We start from the raw sequence: 17,751 nt of genomic DNA, 5'->3' as shown, positions 1-17,751 counted from the left end.
CTTTAAGAGTGAATGTAAAAGTAAGCATAGAAATATTTAAAAGTAAAATTTTTCATCTGAAATTTTTAGCTATCTTCCTTCATAACAATGTACAGATGTCTAAACAGAAACTTATACCTGAAAATTTAGAATATTCATTGTGGATGAGACAGTTAAATTTAAAGAAGAAACAGATCTCATGTTCATCTAACCCAGTAATTTTTCCCACCTTAGGTTAGGCTGACATCATAAAAGTACTTCTACTGTGCTAGAGGACTATTCTGTGGGGCCTAATCAAGCACCTATGCTGGAATTGTAGTATAAGAGCAAACATAAAAGTTCCAGTAAATGTGTGCTATCACGTCTCTTTTGTTCCTTTTCCTTTGTCAGAAAGTGTTCGCACCATCCTGCCCACTGGACTAATTTTTAGATCTTATATTACAGCTATGCAGATGAGTTTTTGTGGCACTTTTTCCCTAAAGTAAAACCTATCATAGTAGTATTAAGCTATCTGAAGTGTAGAATGATGAACTGTATTAGCAATAAGAAAATATTGAATGTGAGCAGTGCTGTGAATACTTGTCTTTAACACAAAGTAGATAACATCTGTGATTCCAGAATTATTGAATCTTTCTGTATTTCTTTTGGGAAACCTTCTGGATCTGAAAACTAAATAGTAGTGCCAAAGTTTAAGTTTCAGGTATTAATACATTAAGTAGACGGATTTTGATTTTCTATTTATGTTATGAAGCATAAAATTGTGAGGAAAATATTCTGTTATAGCATAGAATCAACTCCTTTAATGCAAATAGAATTATATACATAAATTTTATATTTTGAGCTATTTAAGATTTCATTTGTAAAATAAAAACAGTTCTCAAATATAGCTATAACCTGAGCAATAAAAGACATTTCCAAGACTTAAAAAGTGCCTAATTAGCAAAGTCATCCTTCAGAAATGAAGGAAAAAGACTTTCCCAGACAAACAAAAGAGGAGGGAATTCATCTCCATTAGATCTGCCTTACAGGAAATGATAACAACAGTTTTTCAAATTGAAATGAAATGATGCTAATTAGTAGCATGAAAACACATAAAAATATACAATATTAGTAAATGTAAATATATACTCAAATTCATAATACTCTAATACTGCATTATGGTGGTGTGTTAACTATCTCTTAGTATGAATGTTAAAAGATAAGAGTATTAAAATTACTATAGCTAGTATAATTTATTAATGAACACACAATATAAAAACAGGCAAATTGTGATGTTATAAACATAAAGGGGGGAGAGTAAAAGGGTAGAGGTTTTATATGCAATTGAAGTAGTTAATATAAAACTTGTAAGATGTTTTAGATATGCTTCATAGGAACCACCAGGGTTTCCCCAGTGGCTCAGCAGGTAAAGAAACATTCTGCAGTGTAGGAGACACAGGGACTGAGTTCAGTCCCTGGGTCGGAAAGATCCTCTTCAGGAAGAAATGGCAACCCGCTCCAATATTCTTACCTGGAGAATCCCATGGACAGAGGAGCCTGGCAGGCTGCAATCCATGGGGTCACAGAGTCGGACACGAATGAGCATGCACAAATTCATAGGAGCCACAAAGTAAAAACCTAAAGTAGATTTACAATAGATAAAGATAAGGGAATTAGAGCATAACACTATAGAAATCACCAATTCACAAGGAAAGGCTACATGAGAGGAAGAAAGGAACAAGGGACAAAGCAACCAGAAAGCAATAACATGGCATTAGTAAGTCCTTATCTGTCAATGATTAGTTTAAATGTAAATATACTGACTTATACTGACAAAAATGGCTAAAAGATATACTTTACACTGGTTACAAGACAACCACCTCGGCTTTAAAGACACACATAGACTGAAAATGAAGGGATGGAAACAAGGTATTCCATCTAAATGGAAACCAAAGGAGAACAAGGGTGGCTACACTTATATTAGAAAAATCAGATTTTAAGCCAAAAATGCTAAAAAGAGACAAAGAAGGTCATTATATAATGACAGTGGGATTAATTCATCAAGAAGATATAACAGTTGTAATATATATGCACTCTATATCAGAACACCTTAACATATTAAGCAAATACCGACAGATCTGAAAGGAGATAGACAAAAATACATTAATAGTTGGGAACATCAGTACCCCACTTTGGATGGTGGGTAAATCATCCAGACAGAAAATCAACAGGGAAATATTAGACTTGAACCATATTTTAGACCAAATGTACTTAGCAGACAAATACAGACATTCTATTCAACAGCAGTAGATTGAGTAGAACTTCTCAATCACATATGGGACATTCTCTAGCATATTTTATGATATGGTACAAAATAAATCTTAGCCAATTTAAGACTGTTGAAGTCATACCAAGTATTTTTCCCTTCATAATGCTATGAAACAAAGCCTATAAGAGGAGGAGGGCTGAAATTTTTACAAATATGTGGAAATTAAAACACTCCTGAGCAACCAGTGAGTCAAAGAAGGAATCAAAAAAGAAATTAAGAAATATATTGAAAAAAACGAAAATGGAAACACAATATATGAAAATCTATGGAATGTGGCAATAGCAGTTCTAAGAAGGATGCTTATAGAAATAAATGTCTAAGTTAAGAAAACAAGAGATCTCAAGTAAACCTAACTTAACAGTTCAAGGATCTAGAAAAAGGGTAACAAAGTCCAAAGTTTGAAAGAGGAAGGAAATAACAAAAAGGGAAGAAATAAATGAAATAGAGACCAGAAAACAAAAGGAAAAGATCAACTAAAAAAATCAATAAATAAATGAAATAGAGACCAGAAAAGCAACAGAAAAGATCAATAAAAACTAAGAAATAATTATTTGTAAAAATAATATGAGTGAACCTTTAGCTGGACTAACAAAGAGGCAAAAAGAATAAATAAAATCAGAAAGAAGAGAGTATTACCACAGAAATACACAGGATCATTAGACTACTATAATAATAAGAACAATAATATGCCACAAACTAGAAACCTAGAAGAAATGGTTAAATGTTTACAAACATAAAATTTACCAAAACTGAATCATGAAGAAGTAAAAAAACATCAGTAACAAGTATGGAAATTGAATCAGTAATCTAAAATCCCCCTGAAACAAAAACCAGTTGGTTTCTAACAGTTGTTGTTCAGTTGTTAAGTCGTGTCCGACTCTTTGTGACCCCATTGACTGTAGCATGCCAGGCTTCCCTGCCCTTCACTATCTCCCAGAGTTTGCTCAGACTCATGTCCATTCAGTCAGTGGTGCCATCCAACCATCTCATTCTCTGTCGCCCCCTTCTCCTCTTGCCCTCAATCATTCCCAGTGTGAGGGTCTCTTCCAGTGAGTGAGCTCTTGGCATTAGGTGGCTAAAATATTGAAGCTTCAGCTTCAGCATCATTTCTTCAATAAATATTCAGAGTTGATTTCCTTTAGGATTGACTGGTTTGATCTCCTTGCAGTCCAAGGGACTCTCAAGAGTCATCTCCAGCACCACAGATAAAAAACCTCAATATTTCTGCACTCATCATTCTTTATGTTCCAACTCCCACATTGGTACACGACTACTGGAAAAACCATGGTTTTGACTGTATGGATCTTTGTCAGCAAAGTGATGCCTCTGCTTTTTGATATGCCATCTAGGTTTGTCATAGCTTTTCTTCCAAGGAGCAAGCATCTTTTAATTTCATGGCTGCAGTCACCATCAGCAGTGATTTTGGAGCCCAAGAAAATGAAATCTGCCACTGTTTCTATTTTTTCTCCATTTATTTGCCATGAAGTATGGGAATAGATGCTGTATTCTTAGTTTTTTGAATGTTGAGTTTTAAGTCAGCTTTTTCACTCTCCTCTTTGATCTCTATCAAGAGACTTTGGTTCCTCTTCACTTTCTGCCATTAGGATGGTATCATCTGCATATCTCAGGTTGTTATTTCTCCCAGCAATCTTGATTCCAGCTTGTGCTTCATCTATCCTGGCATTTTGCATGATGTATTCTGCATATAAGTTAAATAAACAGGGTGACAATATACAGTCTTGACTTACTCCTCTCCAAATTTTGAACCAGTCCTTTGTTCCATGTCTGGTTCTAACTGTTGCTTCTTGGCCTATATGACATGCTACAGTCAATGGGGTCGCAAAGAGTCGGACACAACTTAACAACTGAACAAGTATGGTGGTCTGGTATTTCCATCTCTTTATGATTTTTTCCACAGTTTGTTGTGATCCACACAGTGAAAGGCTTTAGCAAGGTCAGTTAGGTAGCAATATATATTTTTCTGGAATTCTCTTGCTTTTGCTATGATACAGTGGGCATTGGCAATTTGAGATCTGATTTATCTGCCTTTCCTAAATCCAGCTTGTACATCTGGAAGTTCTTGGTTCAAATACTGTTGAAGTCTAGTTTGTAGGATTTTGAGTATTACCTTACTAGCATGTGAAATGAGTGCAATTGGATGGTAGTTTGAACTCTGGCTTTGTCCTTTGGGATTGGAATGAAAACTGATTCTTTTCCAGTCCTGAAGCCACTGATGAGTTTTCCAAATTTGCTGGCATATTGAGTGCAGCACTTTCACAGCATCATCTTTTTGGATTTGAAATAGCTCCACTGGAATTCCATCACCTCAACTAGTTTTGTTCATAGTAATGCTTCCTAAGGCCCACTTGACTTCATACTCCAGAATGTCTGGCTCTAGGTGAATGACCACACATGGTTATCTGGGTCATTAAGACCTTCTTTGTATAGTTCTGTGTATTCTTGCCACCTCTTCTCAATCTCTTCTGCTTCTGTTATGTCCTTGCTTTTTCTCTCCTTTATTGTATCCATATATGCAGGAAATGTTCCCTGGGTATCTCTAATTTTCTTGCAGAGCTCTCTTGTCTTTCCCATTTTATTTTTTTCCTCTGTTTCTTTAAATTGTTCATTTAAGAAGGCTGTCTTATGTTTCCTTGCTATTCTTTGGAACGCTGCATTCAGTTGTGTATATCTTTCCTCTTCTCCTTTGCGTTTCACTTCTTTTTTTTTCTCAGCTATTTGTAAGGCCTCCTCAGACAACCATTTTGCCTTCTTGCATTTCTTCTTTGGGATAGTTGTGGTCGCTGCCTCCTGTACAATGTTATGAACATCATCCATAGTTCTTCAGGCACTCTATCAAATCTAATCCCTTGAATCTATTTGTCACTTCCACTGTGCAATTATAAGGGATTTGATTTAGATCATACTTGAATGGCTTAGTGGTTTTCCCTTCTTTCTTCAATTTAAGCCTGAATTTTGCAATAAGGAGGTATGTTCTGAACCACTGTTAGCTCCCAGTCTTGTTTTTGCTGACTGTATATAGCTTCTCCATCTTCGGCTGCAAAGAATATAATCGATCTGATTTTGATATTGAGTATCTGGTGATGTTCATGTGTAGAGTCATCTCTTTTGTCATTGGAAGAGGATGGTTACTATGACCAGTGTGTTCTATTGGCAAAACTCTGGTAGCCTTTGCCCTACTTCATGTTGTACTCCACGTCCAAACTTGCCTATTACTTCAGGTATTTCTTGACTTCCTACTTTTCATTCTAATCCTCTATGATGGTTTCACTGGTGAATTCTAACAAACATTTAAAGAGGAATTAATAATAATCTCCTCAAATTCTTCAAAATATTGAAGAGGGAATATTCCCAAACCCATTTTGTGAGGCCAGCATTACCTTGTTACCAAAGCCAGTTAAGGACATTGCAAGAAAAGAAAGCCACAGATCAATATCCATGATGAATACAGATGCAAAACTTCTCAGCAAAATATTAGAAAACTGAATTTAACAACGATTAAAAGGGACATACCCTGTTCAACTGGGATTTATCCCTGGGGTGCACAGGTAGTTTAACATTGCAAATAAAGAAATATGATACTAGAATGAAAGACAAATATCATATGTGGCAGAAAAAGCATTTGACAAAATGTACATTCTTTCATAATAAAAATTCTCAACAAGCTGCATATAGAAGGAACATACTTCAACATAATAAAGGCCGCATATGACAGACTCAGAGATTATATCACATTCAATGGTGAAAGATTGAAAGCTTTCCCTCTAAGATGAGGAACAACACTAGGGTGCCTACTCTGACCATTCTCATTCAATAAAGTACTGGAAGCTTATAGTAATCAGGCAAGACAAAGAAAAGGCATTCAAATTAGAAAGCAAAGGTGAAATTATCTGTGTTTTCAAATAATATGATCTTACATAGAGAAAGTCCTAAAGATTTCACCAGAAACATTTAGTACAAGTCAATGAATTCAGTAAAAATTGAAGGATACAAAATCAGCATACAGAAATCGATTGTCCATGTCCCATGTTCATGAATTGAAATAATGTTATTAAAATATCCATACTGCACTAGATCATCTATAGATTCAACACAATTCCTATGGAAATTCCAATGGCATTTTCCACAGAAATAGGAAAAACTATCCTAAAATTTTTGTGGGTACATAAAAGACCCCAAATAGCCAAAGCAATCATAAGAAAGAAAAAAATGGCTGGAAACCTAACACTTCCTGTTTTCAAATGCTGTTAGAAAGCTATAGTCATGAAAACAGTGTGGTGAGTGAAGTCGCTTAGTCGTGTCCAACTCTTTGCGACCCCATGGACTGTAGCCTATCAGTCAGGCTCCTATGTCCATGGGATTTTCCAGGCAAGAGTGCTGGAGTAGATTGCCATTTCCTTCTCCAGGGGATCTTCCTGACCCAGGCATTGAACCCGGGTCTCCTGCATTGCAGGCAGATGCTTTACCATCTGAGCCACCAGGGAAGCTAGTCATGAAAACAGTATGGTACTAGTATAAAAATAGACATAGACCAATGAAACAGAATGAAGGACCCAGAGATAAATGCCTACATATGGTCAATTATTACTTGCCAAGAGAGTAAAGACTATTCAAGGATAGTCTCTTCAATAAATGGTATTGGCAAAACTGGATAACTATATGCAGAAAATGAAATTGTACTTCTTCCTTACACCGCTAACAAAAATGAACTTGAAATGGATTAAATACCTAAAATTAAGGCCAGAATTCATAAAACTCTTAGAGGAAAACATTGAAAAAACTCTTTGACATTGATCTGGCAATGATTTTTGAATATGACACCAAAAGTACAAGCAATAAAAGCATAAGTCAATAGGTAGAACTACATCAAATTAAAAGTCTACACAGTGAAGGAAACCATCAACAAAATTAAACCCAACCTATGGAATAGGAGGAAATATTTGCAAATCATGTCTGGTAAGCTGTCAATATCCACAATATATAAGGAGCTCATACAACACAAAAGGGAAAAAACTTGTAGTTTAAAAATGGACAGAGGTTTTGAATAGACATTTTCCCAAAGATGTACAGTTTATCCAACAGATACATGAAAATGTACTCAGTCTTACTAATCATCAGAGAAATGCAAGTCAAAACCACAATGAGATATAACCTCACACCTGTCAGAATGGCTCATCTCAAAAGATAAGAAATAACAAGTGTTGGCAAGGATGTGGAGAAAAGAAAACCTCTATCAACTCCTAGTAAGAATGTAAGTTGGTGGAACCACTATGGAGAACAGTATGGAGATTCTTCAGAAAATTAAAAATAGAGCTACTATGTAATTTGCAATCCCATGTTCACTGAGGCATTATTCACAATAGCCAAAACATGAAAACAAAGTAAGTGTCTATTAACAGATGAATGGAAAGATGTGGTATGTATTTATATACAATGGAATATCCTTAGGCCATGAAAAAGGAAATCCTGCCATTTGTGACAATGTAATGGCATAAGTCTGACAGAGAAAGATAAATACTATATTGATATCATCTATATATGGAATCTAAAACAGCTAAACTTGTATAAACAGAGTAGAATTGTGGTTACCAGGGGATAGAGAGTTTGAGGGATGGGGAGATATTGGTTCAAAACACAGACTTACAGTTAGAAGTTGAATAAGTTCCAGAAATTTGACTCACATCATTGTGATTAGAGTTAATAGTAACAAATTACATACTGGAAGTTGTTAAACAGTAGGCCTTTCATATTCTCACCACAAAAAGAAGTGGCAATTATGTGAGTAATAGATGTGTCAGGTATTGCTACAGTGATAATTATTTTGCTATATGTAAGTGTATGAAATCAACAGGTTTATAACTTGAACTTAACATAAAGTTGTATGTCACTTTTGTCTCAGTAAACATGGAAAAAATGCCACTGAGCTGTATAATTAAAAATGGTTAATATGGTAAATTTTATTTTATGTGTATTTTATTGCAGTTTTTAGAAGTGGAAAAAAAAAGAGAAAATAGTACTTAAATTCCAGTCTTTGCTCTCAGGATAACTAACTATGTTATTCTGCAACAAACATAAATCACTAGGAAACTTTTTCTTAGTTATGAAATTTACTGTTCCCTAGGCAAAAGCAATGGCAACCCATTCCAGTACTCTTGCCTGGGAAATCCCATGGATGGAGGAGCCTGGTAGGCTATAGGCCATGGGGTGGGAAGGAGTTGGACATGACTAAGCGATCACTTTCACTTTTCACTTTCATGCATTGGAGAAGGAAATGGCAACCCACTCCAGTGTTCTTGCCTGGAGAATCCCAGGGATGGGGGAGCCTGGTGGGCTGCCGTCTATGAGGTTGCACAGAGTCAGACACGACTGACGTGACTTAGCAGCAGCAGCAGCAGGCAAAAAATCAACTACAACTTAGTTAAGAACAAATGAGAATGAAAGTCTATTTCTTAAGGTTAAAATTTTCAAATGATTAATGTTAAAATTAATTTTATCTTGATTACAGAGTTTCTAGAAACTTGAGAATTTGTATTTATATTTAGAATTCTATAGGACCAATATCTTGCAAAAGAGCATAGAATTTATTTAAATGTATATGTAAACTAAGAGGTCCTAAACGTAGTATTTACGTCTAATATTCTAAAAGCTACTGATTTTTCAAAAAGGTTTCGAAATAATCTTATGAGTCTTTATGATTTAAAAGAAAGCTGCTACAACCTATTTCAAAATAATTGTCAATAGATAATCTTTTCTTGTTAGGATATTCTCATTAATGAATATTATCTAGTATCTTATTGCATAGATGCTATATAATTTATAGCAATAGAATGTAGCTTAAGTACTAATTTGGCAGAAAAAAAAACTGTAAATTAAACATAAAATTAAGTCTTATGTACCTACAGAACAAATTTCATAAGTCACAAACAGACCTTTGTAATCCCCTGTTTTCACTTTTTGTGATTTAGACTTCTTGGTAGAGGATCAGTCTCCTTATACAACGATCAAACATAAATTCATTGTTATTTTCATGCAGAAAAAGAGTGGGTTTAGTTAAAGTGGATTTCTAATAATGCCATGTAATGTACAGAAAAAAAAAGTAAACAGGGTAAAAATGTTCTGAGTAAGTATATTAGGACTACTTATTTTTGTAATGAAAATTTCAGAGAATTTGAAGAGCTTCTGTGGGTCAGTTTACAAGTTGGGAGACCTGAATTCCTAAGAAACTGTGAAATCAGCTCAAATATTTTCCCAATTAATGTCTTCTGATACTTCAGCAATGTTAATAATGAAAGCCAGATAAAAGAAAATCAGGGCTTTGGGTTCAAGAAAAAAAAAAAATTATACTAGATAAATTCGTTTCAAAGCAGTTTCCTCTCATCCCATAATCATCAATGATTGGATATGAAAACCGTTTGAGCATTTGACACATTTTAGCAAAGAACATTTCCTCTATAATGTAGATTTAGCCACTTTAAATCTGTGGAATGGTGGATAATAAAATGCTTAGTTTTGCTCAGATAGTACTTAAACTGTTTTGGCAATTTTAGGCTCTTTGAGGGGCTTTCTGGGTAGCTCAGCTGATAAAGAATCCACCTGCAATGCAGGAGACCCTAGTTCGACTCCTGGGTTGGGAAATTCCCCTGAAGAAGGGATAGTCTACCCACTCCAGTATTATTGGGCTTCCTGGTGTCTCAGATGGTAAAATCTGCCTGCAATTCAGGAGACTGGGGTTTCATCCCTGGGTTGGGAAGATTACCTGAAGGAAGGCATGGCAACCCACTCTAGTATTCTTGCCTGGAGAATCCCCATGGACAGAGGAGCCTGGCAGGCTATAGTCCATTGGTTGCAAAGAGTTGTACATGACTGAGCCACTAAGCACAGCACAGGCTGTTGAGATTGAATTTCCTGAGCAGTGTGGTTGTCCTCTTTAAATTGTTAATTGAAACTCATTGTTCCCCTCTGTGTTAGCCATCTGACCCTCAGGAAAATTCTTACACTTGAATACAGATCCTGAATTTCTTTTGTCAATTCTTGAGGCACTTTTACTGTCTTCTCACCACTTAAAGGCTGATTTATCATCTCTTTACCAGCTGAGTTATCAGAGAAATTATCAGGGCTTCCCTAGTGGCTCAGTTGGTAAAGAATCTGGCTGCAATGAGGAGATCCAATTTCGATCCCTGGGTCGGGAAGATCCCTTGGAGAAGGAAATGGCAACCCACTCCGGTGCTCTTGCCTCGAGAATTCCATGGACAGAGGAGCGGGACAGGCTGCAGTCCATGGAATCCCCAAAAGTTGGACACAACTGTGCAACTAACTTTCACTTTTATGATCTCTTGCTTTCACTAATCTACGATTTTATGGCTTATTAGTTACTTAGTAATTCCCTAGTGTATCTCTGTCTTCAGCCATTAAAGACTCTGAAGCCCAACCTTCATTTGTTTAGTTCACTTGCTAACAAAATACTATTATATGCTAACACTTACCAAAATGGAAAATTGAAACATTTGATGGGGGTTAGGGAAACACTGGGTGAAGGAGGGAAGAAGGAAAGTAGGAAGACAGAGATGGAGGATGGAAGGAAGTGCAGGAAGCAAGACAAAAAATAATTGGTGTTTACTAACGAAAAGCAGGAAAGCCTTGGGTTCCTTTGTAGTACTTTGTTTTTTCCCCCCATTTCCCAGAGTATCAGTTGTATACATCACATATTTCTCCCCAGCAACAGTCTCCAGTTTGGCAACAACCCACCATGTAATTCTGTTCCCAAAGCTCCTGCTGTCACTACCCTCTCTTGTTAGAAGTATCCAGGGAGAGAAATGTTGACCATGATCTTCCTACTATTGTAAACTTTATGCCGAAATACACACTAAGGCCAACAGATTTAAAATAGATTCAGACTTCCCACAATTTTGCATGAAATTTGTGAAAATTTGTACAAAGTTCTGCCCATACTTCACTTTGGAGTCTAAAAAGTAACAGGTTAAGAAAATGAAAGGATTATAAGGATTGAATTAAATTTGACTAAACATTTTTTAAAAGAAAAGAGAAAAAGAAAAAATGAGGGTGGAATAGTAGGAATATCGTACTTCATATCTTGGGAAAATTATTGTGCTATATTCTTTGTCAATGCTATATACATTTTTTTTAATCAGCATTTATTAAAGCCTTGCTTTAGATGTTAGTGTTAACTAACTTTAGATGATAGTAAGATGCTTTAGAGGTTAGTGAATAAAGAAAGACACAGTCATTCTCAACATATGCTTGTGCCTAATTTGGTTATAAGGTAAAACATGCAACTAATTCCTATCAAAGCCAGAATAAATGCCTCAAGAAAGGCAAGAAATGCTATAGCAATATTCAAAATGAGAAAAAAATATTGTAGAACAGTGTGTATTTTTACCTGGGTCTTCAAAGTTAGAATTTTATCAATTGTCATAAATTGGATGTTTTGCAAATGTCTAAGTAGATCAGGAATGCCACAGATCCAAATAAGCATGAGTTTTTTTGTTTCTTTAGTTTTTGGATATTTTCTAAGCAGAGCTGTCCTATCCACTGTCCTAATACATGAATCTGAAGAAAGTAAATGTTTATTAGACTCATCTCTATTAATATTATGTTATTGGTACATACTGAAAATAATAGCATTCATCCCCTAGGTCCTTAACTATTGCTAAGATGTTCTTTTCATTAAAGTTCTTTGAATTACTTTTTAAAATTCTCTAGTGCTTTGGGTCTGCCATTTCCTTAATTTCCACCTAAGAAGATCATCTCCTCTTTTTGAATAAATACATAGTACTAACATTAGGTTAAATTTCAGTCTTTTAGTGCTTCCTGAAAACAGAAAAAGAAGTACCTTGTTTCTATACAACTCTCATTTCTTTTTGTCAGAGATATTCTGAAATTATAAATAATATTATATATCCACTCAGTGTTTGTTTACTACTTCAATCACAATATAGTCTATTCAAGTATCATGTTACTTAATCCTTTAAATGTAAATGTGGCTTAATAAAGTAGTTATGAATCATAGTTTTAAATGAAATATACATTAAAATCCTAAATTTGGTTGTTCACAGGAACAATAGCATGACTAATTAGATTAATTAGATTGTGCAGAGAATTAAATATAGATACTGTTGCATCTGTCTTTTAAGTATGAACAGTACCTATTGATCATGCTTTGCATAAATCATATTAAATAGAATATTTTAAATGATTAAAGTTCAAAGGGATTATAAACTTTAGTACTTACAGCTGCACAGCAGTTTAAAGCCAGGGTCAGAATTCACCAAATCTTTGGATACAAATCCTCTGTATTCACTGCCTCTTATTTAGGATTAGTAAAATAGTCACATTAAAAACGTCTACCTCTGATTGAAAAATAAAAAAGCTACTATTTTATCTTAAATATTTTCTCAGAGAAAATGAATATATTTTTCTCTTAATAAAATAAAAAGCTTCTCTAGCACAGTCCCAAATTTATAGGGAATAACAAACTATTATTCTTTTATAGTTTGCATTCACTTTAAAAAATTTCTGTATTCTTCAACTGTTTTTCTTAGAAGAGATTGAGACACGAAATCTCATCTTTTAGAAGTGCCAACATTTAATTCATGTTTTCTTTGATGGTATTTCCATTAATCCCTTTAATGATATAGTTTTTGTATTTTAAAAATAATATTGATTTTGGATCATCTAATGATCTCCTGAGATAATTGGTGGATTCCAAGGCATTTTGAGCAAGGGCTGATCATCTCTAGGCTATTACTATTAACACAATGTAATGCCATGTATTAGTCACTGTTCTACACATATTACATGTTTCTAATTTTTGTATATGACAACCCATAAAGTTGTTGTTAGTATCCCTATTTTATAGATGATAAAACTCGAAGAGGTTGCAATCATTCCATTGATAAATTTTGGAGCCAGCATTTGAACTTAGTCATGTCTGACTCTAAAGTCACTTTGTCCTGCTTATTACCAGCAGCAGGAGACATGTTTCTGAAAAATTACTACTCTCCTGCCTGCCCTTGAAAGTGAGTATTGCCAGTTAAGGTTGTTTGCTCGGTATGCTGAAACTGTACTAATATCAAGCTACTGTTTGGAAGCAGAAGTCCTTATAATGCTTGGAATACAGGGCAATCCAAGTCAATTTTAGCATAAAGGTTAGCACAGATACTTGGCTATCATTTATGTTAATGTGAAAGAAGTTATATTCTTGTATAAAAGTGAAATTCATTTAAACTGTGTTCATATCACTTTCAAAATAGAATATGTTCTCTATTCTTTCCTATTCTTCTAAAATCCATTTCTTTATAAAATATAAATTAATCTCTCAAAAATATGCTGTTAGTTTTAAATTGGACTTCTTGAAAAAGTATAAAATAAACAAATCTTAATTTTCATGATGCATTATGGTATAAAAATTATTATTTACCCTTTAGGTTGTCAAAAGAGGAGATTATCTTATGCATCAGAGCAGACTGTGTTATGTTTTAGGTAGCTCAGCAGAATGGACAAAATACTTAAATAATACCAGTAATCTAATATAATGATAAATAAAACAAAGTTGACTTTTAAGAAGTTTGCATTCTTCTTAGTTTGGGAGTACTTTGATTATTACACTAACAGTATTCTTATTACTGCTTGGAAATAAACACTATCCCTCCTCTTAAAGGGTGTGCACATGTCTCCTGTAGTACCTAGAAGCATCTTTTCTTAGAAACGTAATTTCAGTTAAGTATATATTTTCAGTTGAATATTTCTTCTTTTTTGCTGCATATTTATTTTAAGAATATTGTGAAAGACATGTATTGAGGACTCAAACCTGGTTCTTGCTGTTCAAGAAAAAAGTCTGATGATATGATTGGTCCTCAAATGTACATTTATATGAATTATTAATAGCTAGATTTTATGGCTTTCAGATTGCTAACTTATTACTATGGCAACACAGCAGTATTTAGCTGTACCTTATTCTTAAACTTATCATACTTTAAATACATGAGTATTGCTATAAAATTTTGATCAGTATTGTTCACTATTAAATTCTAGATGGCTATTCCTGGTGGCTGACATGGTAAAGAATCTACCTCCAATGCAGGAGACCCAGGTTCGATCCCTGGGTCAGGAAGATTCCTTGGTGAAGGGAATGATAACCCACTCCAGTAATCTTACCTGGAGAATTCCATGGACAGAGGAGCCTGGAGGGCTACATTCCATGGGGTTGCAAAGAGTAGGATATTGACTGAGCAACTAACACATGTGAAATATTTAACATTTTTGGTGATCATTCTAGAGACTTCAAGCTCAGACCTAACATTTCTCAATGTTTCTTTTTTCATTCTACTTTGTCTTCTTTAAAGAGAAAAATAAGGAATGATATAAAAATGAGTATAAACCTTAATAAATGTCAATCAGTTCAGTTCAGTCATTCAGTCGTGTCCGACTCTTTGTGACTCCATGGACTATGGCATGCCAAGCTTCCCTGTCCATCACCAACTCCCAGAGCTTGCTCAAACTCACGTCCATTGAGTCGGTGATGCCTACCAACTATCTCATCCTCTGTCATCCCCTTCTCTTTCTGCCTTCAGTCTTTCCCACATCAGGGTCTTTTCCAATGAGTCAGTGTCCAAACAACTACAGCTTCAGAATCAGTCCTTCCAATGACTATTCAGGACTGATTTCTTCAGTGCAAGGGATACTCAAGAGTCTTCTCCAACACCACAGTTCAAAAGCATCACTTCTTCAGCCCTCAGCTTTCTTTATGGTCCAACTCTCACGTCCATTCATGACTACTGGAAAAACCATAGCTTTGACTAGATGGATCCTTGTCGGCAAAGTAATGTCTCTGCCTTTTAATATGCTGTCTAGGTTGGTCATAGCTTTTCTTCCAAGGAGCAAATATCTTTTAATTTCATGGCTGCAGTCACCATCTGCAGTGATTTTGGAGCCCAAGAAAATAAAGTCTCTTACTGTTTCCATTGTTTCCCTATCTGCCATGAAGTGATGGGATCAGATGTCATAATCTTAATTTTTTGAATGTTGAGTTTTAAGTTAGCTTTTTCACTCTCCTCTTTGACTTTCATCAAGAGGCTCTTTAGTTCCTCTTCACTTTATGCCGTAAGGGTGATGTCATCTGCATATATGAAGTTTTTGGTATTTCTCCCAGCAATCTTGATTCCAGCTTGTGCTTTACCCAGCCCAGCATTTTGCGTGATATACTCTGCATATAAGTTAAATAAGCAGGGTGACAATATACAGCCTTGATGTACTCCTTTCCCAATTTGGAATCAGTCTGTTTTTCCATGTCCAGTTCTAACTGTTGCTTCTTGACCTGCATACAGATTTCTCAGGAGGCAGGTGAGGTGGTCTGGTATTCCCATCTCTTGAAGAATTTCCCACAGTTTGTTGTGATCCACACAGTCAAAGGCTTTGGCCAGTCAATAAAGCAGAAGTAGATGCTTTTCTGGAATTCTCTTGCTTTTTCTATGATCCAACTGATGTTGGCAATTTGATCTCTGATTCCTCTACCATTTCTAAATCCAACTTGAACATCTGGAAGTTCATGGTTCAGGTACTGTTGAAGCCTGGCTAGGAGAATTTTGAGCATTACTTTGCTAGCGTGTGAATAAATGTCAATACATTTCCCCAAAAGTCATGTATTGTCAAATATTTAATATAGGAAAGTAGAGAGTATAATACAAATTTTAAAAGTACCCTGAAACATTTGTAATGTAACTATAAAAAGCCATAATCCCTGGATGTGGATTTTATCTCTAATAATTCTACTTTTAATTTACTATTATAATTAGCAGTTTTAAATATAGATGTATTCCAAGTAATTTCATATAACAAAGGAAATTTTGATAATTGCTTAATTCATGATAATAATTTAAATTATATTGGTAGTAGCACTCCTACATGGTGCTAGTGGTAAAGAACCCGCCTGCCAATGCAGGAGAGATAAGAGACTCGAGTTCAATTCCTTGGTTGGGAAGATCCCCTGGAAGAGGACATGGCAATCCACTCCAGTGTTCTTGCCTGGAGAATCCCATGCACAAAGCAGCCTAGCAGGCTATAGTCCATGGGGTCGCACAAAGTGGAACACGACTGTAGCAACTTAGCACAGCACAGAACATGATACCTATAGATTTATTCCAAAATCTTTCCCACAAGAAGTAGAGTTAATTCTTGATTTTACTTAGGGAAAGTAAATTGAAACTAGATAGTATTTCCTTTTTGATATCTACTAATTATATCTATTTCTTTTGTTGTTTGTACAAGGTATATTGCCTGATATACTTTTGTTGGCCCAGAGCATGCAAGCTAATAACTTTCTGATATGGTAATTGACCTACCTGAAATATTTAGAAGTTAGTCTGAATAAGTCTATATATCTAGAAAAAAAAGTTTAGTAAAGAGGATTTTAAGTGCTTATCAATTATGTATAATTGTCATAGAACTAGAGAAACTTGAGCTAGATTTAAAATCTTAAATTCCAAGCCTTTGAAAAGGAAAAAGGATCATATACAAACTAATCATATAGATAGTTGGATATACACTCAACATCATCCCAAATGTCCTTGATATGCCTTTCCAGAGAATTCAGTTGTAACTTTATCTTTATAACAGTATTTTCAAATAATTATATTTATATAATCTATTAGAGTATTCTTAGGTGCTGGGTACCTCAATAAAAGCATATAGAATATGTTATTTTTATCATTTCATATGAGTATAAAACAATTGAGAGAAAATGGAACTTTAATATTTGTCGGGTCCTTAATGAATATATCAGAGAAGGCAATGGCACCCCACTCCAGTACTCTTGCCTGGAAAATCCCATGGACAGAAGAGCCTGGTAGGCTGCAGTCCATGGGGTTGTGAAGGGTCGGACACTACTGAGCGACTTCACTTTCACTTTTCACTTTCATGCATTGGAGAAGGAAATGGCAATCCACTCCAGTGTTCTTGCCTGGAGAATCCCAGGGACAGGGGAGCCTGGTGGGCTGCCGTCTATGGGGTTGCACAGAGTCGGACACGACTGAAGTGACTTAGTAGTAGTAGTAATGAATATATACTTTTATGAAATATTTCGTATAATTTCATCAATATTTCCTTCATATAAACGTGCAAAATAGAAATTTTGATATTTTAGTAAAAATAAATCAAATAACAAATTATTTATTTAAATTTCATCCTGATTGAATTTTTTAAATTTAGTAAAAGAATGTTTTCTTTCTTGTTTTGTTTTTACTTTTTAAAAATTTTGAGAATGCATGTTCATCATATTGTTAGGCTTATAAATGCAATAAGAAATTAAACATTGCAAAAATAGAACTTAATTCTAATTAGAAGTTCTTATGAGATATATTTCCATATCTGTACATCAAAGAGAACTGACAGATTTCTGAAGTCATAAAGAAATCACAAATAATATTAAATTA

General features: G+C 34.8%; 1 protein-coding gene across 1 annotated transcript in view; it reads left to right on the top strand.

Moving 5' to 3' along the window:
• Positions 1-17,751, top strand: part of ABCD2 (ATP binding cassette subfamily D member 2) — an 85,708-nt gene that overhangs the window by 24,570 nt on the left and 43,387 nt on the right. The gene's annotated exons all lie outside the window — the stretch shown is intronic.

The sequence above is a fragment of the Bos mutus genome, chromosome 5, assembly GCF_027580195.1.
Source record: "Bos mutus isolate GX-2022 chromosome 5, NWIPB_WYAK_1.1, whole genome shotgun sequence".
In the NCBI taxonomy this organism is placed as follows: Eukaryota; Metazoa; Chordata; class Mammalia; order Artiodactyla; family Bovidae; genus Bos; species Bos mutus.
Note: the sequence above shows the minus strand (reverse complement) of the source record. Positions and strands in the feature narration are given on the sequence as shown.